The sequence below is a fragment of the Mandrillus leucophaeus genome, unplaced genomic scaffold (assembly GCF_000951045.1).
Source record: "Mandrillus leucophaeus isolate KB7577 unplaced genomic scaffold, Mleu.le_1.0 Scaffold870, whole genome shotgun sequence".
Taxonomy (NCBI): Eukaryota; Metazoa; Chordata; class Mammalia; order Primates; family Cercopithecidae; genus Mandrillus; species Mandrillus leucophaeus.
Window position 1 is genome coordinate 279,160 of NW_012109475.1, and position 4,685 is coordinate 283,844.

The following is a 4,685-nucleotide window of genomic DNA, read 5'->3' on the forward strand; positions in this document are numbered from 1 at the left end:
TTTTTTGAGACAGAGTCTTGCTCTGTCACCCAGGCTGGAGTGCAATGGCTCCATCTTGGCTCACTGCAAGCTCCGCTTCCCAGGTTCAAGCAACTCCCCTGCCTCAGCCTCCTGAGTAGCTGGAACTACAGGCACACGCCACCATGCCTGGCTAATTTTTTTGTAGTTTTAGTAAAGATAGGGTTTCGCCACGTTGGCTATGCTGGCCTGAAACTCCTGACCTCATGATCCACCTGCCTTGGCCTCCCAAAGTGGTGGGATTATAGCCATGAGCCACAGCGCCTGGCTAAATTGTTTCTAACTTTTGACTATCTCAAACGAAGCCGCTATAAACATTTGTGTGCAAGTCCTTGTGTGAATGTATCCTTTGAACTATCTTGGGTAGATACCTAGAAGTGGAATTTTGGGGATATATGGTAGGTGCATGTTTAATTGTTTTTTTTTGTTTTGAGATGGGGTCTGGCTATGTTGCCCAGGCTGGACTTGAGCTCCTGGGCTCAACAGATCCTCCCGCCCAATGCAGCTGGGACTACCAGTGCACTCCACCATACCCAGCTTTTATGTTATGTTTAACATTTTAAGAACTGTCAAACTGTTTTCAAAAAAACTACGACACTTATAGTAGAACTCACTGAGAGTTCTAGTTGCTCCACATTCTTGCCATATTTTTGTATGTTTGTCTTTTTCATTTTAATAATTCTAATAAATGTGTAGTGGTATCTCATCATAGTTTAAATTTGCATTTCCTGAATGACTAGTGATATTGAACTTTTCAAGTGTATTCGATAACCATATATCTTCTTTCAAAGAATGTTTGTTCAGATCTTTTGCCCATTTTTAACTTGGGATGATTATCAACTTATAATCGACTTGTGTTATTTATATATTTGAGATAAAAGATGTCAAATATATTTAGCAAATATTTTCTCCCAACATGTGTTTTTCCTTTTCCTTTTGCTTGTTTGTTGTTGTTGTTGTTTGTTTTGTTTTGTTCTTTTGAGACTGAGGTTCACTCTTGTTGAACATATTGAGACTTCCAGTTCATGAACATGGTAAATGTCCTCATTTACTTAGGTGTTCTTCAATCAGTCTCTCTGAGTCAAGCCATTCTCCTGCCTCAGCCTACCAAGTAGCTGGGACTACAGGCGTGGTGGCAGGTGCCTGTAGTCCCAGCTACTCGGGAGACTGAGGCAGGAGAATGATGGGAACCCAGCATGCGGAGCTTCCAGTGAGCCAAGATCACGCCACTGCACTCCAGCCTGAGCGACAGAGCGAGACTCTGTCTCAAAAAATAATAATAAAAAAATAAATCCAGTGTTCATTAATTTCCTATCTAGATGATCTATCTAATGCTGAGAGTGGAGCATTAAAGTTCCTATTACTGTATCAGGGTCTACCTCTCTCTTTAGATAGAATATTTGCTTTATATATCTGGGTCCTCCTGTGTTGGGTACATATATATTGAGAATTGTTATATCCTCCTGCTAAGTTGATCTCTTTATCATTTATAATGATGTTCACTGTCTTTTTCTTTTCTTTTTGTAGAGACAGGGGTCTCACTATGTTGCCCAGGCTGGTCTAATTCCTGGCTTCAAGTAATCTTCTCACCTAAGCCTCCAAAGTGCTGGGAATTTAGGTGTGTACCATCACACCAGGCCTCTTGACTTAAAGTAGGTTTTATTAGTTCCTCTCGCTCCATTTTACTCCATTTTCTATCTGCATGGAGTACTTTTTTCCATCGTGTTACTTTCGGTCTTTATGTGTCTTTACAGGTGAAATCAGGCAGGCTAATTCTTAGGCCTACAGGTGGCTTGCTCAGGTGCTGGCAGTGGCAGAGGTGGGCCAAACAAGGTCCTTGGGCCCCTAGGAAGCATGTGTGGCATGGGCAGTGGCACCAGTGGCGGGACAATCCTCAAGTTCCCAGGCAGCACGCACAGGCATTACCATTGTCTACAACAGGCAGGGCTGACCAGTCTCCAGAACCCCAGGTGGCAGGTATGGGAGGGTGCTGGTGGTGGCAACAGACTGAGTGGGCAAATCCTCAGGCCCCCAGGAAGACTGCATAGATGCCAGCAGTGGAGGACAGGGAAGGACGATCTCTAGGGCCCCAGGCAGTGTGGATACCACTCAAGCACACTGCCTGGAGTCCTAGGAATCACCGGTGCTTCCCTGTCCACCACTGCTGGCATCTGTGCCAGGGAGAACCTGTCCTCAGGGTGTGTGCAAGTGTGTGGTGGCCCTGATACTGGGAGGGGAGTAGGGTTGCTGTTGGTGGCAGCAGCCCCACGCAAGCAGCTCTCAGGCTCTGGGGAGTACACACTTTGGCTCCCCTTGTCCCCGGGGCAACCTCCAGGGGAACTACACTGCCTTGGATGTGGAACATTGTTTCGTGCTAGAGTGCAGGGGACCCGACCACACTGCTGGGTTCAACCCCTGTACAGCCACTGCAGCCTTAAAGATGGATGTAGGGGGATGTCAGAGGGGCTCCAGGGTTGTGTAGATGCAGGGTCGTTGGGTCCCAAGGCATGATACAGTCTGGTCTCTCAAATATGGCCGTGCAGCATCTGACCTTAGGTCCAGCAGTGAAAGGGGTGGGGCGTGGGGGGAGGCGGGACACCACATGAGCTCCCTGTATGGAATAATGTCATTATGCAAACTCTAGACAAATCCCTATGCTAGTCTCAGGGGCTGTGAAGATTAAGGAGATCTGGCCAGGTGCAGTGGCTCACACCTGTAATCCCAGCACTTTGGGAGGCGGAGGCGGGTGGATCAATTGGGGTCAGGTGTTCGAGACCAGCCTGGCCAACATGGTGAAACCCCGTCTCTACTAAAAATGCAAACATTAGCCAGGCATAGTGGTGGGCACCTGTAATCCCAGCTACTTGGGAGGCTGAGGTACGAGAATTGTTTGAACCCGGGAGGGGAAGGTTGCAGTGAACTGAAATCACACCACTGCCCTCCAGGGAAAAAAAAAAAAAAAAAAAGATGAAGGGGATCTCTTGTGACTGGGATGGCTGGAGACCATGGTAGGAACTTGGACCACTGAGGATGTCTCACTTTCCCTTTCCCTGCACTGGGGAGCCTCTCCCAGCCAAGTTGGATTCTAACTTCCTTCTTCTGTGCCTCAGGTGTTTCCTGTCACTTCTCTGCTGAATTCCATCGTTTTCTCTTAGGTACTGTATTCAAAATGTGATAATCTCCTCGCTATTTCGCTATTTCGTTGCCCCTTTGTGGAAGAGGCAATTGCCAGATGCCTCTATTCAGCCATCTTGGGGCCCCTTCTCAATTTAATTTTTAATGCGGTGTGATTTAAGGATCAAGGTTTCCATTCTGTTTTCTTTGCTTCTGTTGGAGTATGGCTATCCAATTGTTCCAGCACTCTGTGTTGAAAAGACTATACTTTCCTCCACTGAATTACCTCTGCTGCTCTCTCTAAAATCAATTGATGATCTATGTGTGTCTATTTCTAGATTCAGTTCTACTTAATTTGTCTTTTTTTTTTTTTTAACTGTAGCTCTGTAGTAAGTCTTGAAATCATGCTATATAAATTCTTTATTCATTTTAAAGTTGTTTGGTCCTCTGCATTTCCATGTGAATTTTAGAATTAGCAAGTATATTTCTGTTTTTAAGAAAGCCAACAGTGGCTCACACCTGTAATCCCAGCACTTTGGGAAGCCGAGGTGGGCAAATCACTTGAGGTGAGGAGTTCGAGACCAGCCTGGCCAACATGGTCAGACCCAGTCTCTACTAAAAATACAAAAATTAGTCAGGCGTGGTGGTGCGCACCTGTAGTCCCAGCTACTTGAGGGGCTGAGGCAGGAGAATTGCTTGAACCTGGGAGGCGGAGGTTGCAGTGAGACAAGATTGCACCACTGCACTCTGGCTCTGGTTACAGAGCGAGTCAAAACCAAAAAAAAACCTAGTGACATTTTTATTGGGACTGCATTGAATCTGCAAATCAACTTGGGGAGGATTAACATATTGAGACTTCCAGTTCATGAACATGGTAAACGTCCTCATTTACTTAGGTGTTCTTCAATCAGTCTCTCTCAGCAACGTTTTGTAGTTTTCAGTGTACAAGTCTTGCATAATTTTGTCAAATTTATTTCTAAGTATTTCATAATTTTATGCTTTTATAAATTACATTTTTAAAATTACACAGCTGGACGCAGTGGCTCACACCTGTAATCCCCCAGCACTTCGTGAGGCCAAAGTGGGCGGATCACGAGGTCAGGAGTTTGAGACCAGCCTGACCAACATGGTGAAACCCCGTCTTTACTAAAAATACAAAAATTAGCCGGTATGGAGCCACACGCCTGTAATCCTAGCTACTCGGGAGGCTGAGGCAAGAGAATCACTTGAACTTGGGAGCTGAGACTGCGCCACTGCACTCCAGCCTGGGCGATGGGGAGACTCCATCTCAAAAAAAAAAAACAAAAAAAACTTAACAATTTGAATTGGCATCCATTCACCCTAAAAAAGCAGCACTGAGATTTCTTTTTTTTCTTTTTTGGAGATGGAGTCTCGCTCAGTCACCCAGGGTGGAGTGCAGTGGCACGATCTCGGCTCACTGCAAGCTCTACCTCCTGGGTTCACGCCATTCTCCTGCCTCAGCCTCCCGAGTAGCTGGGACCACAGGCGCCCACCACCACACCCGGCTAATATTTTGCATTTTTAGTAGAGAC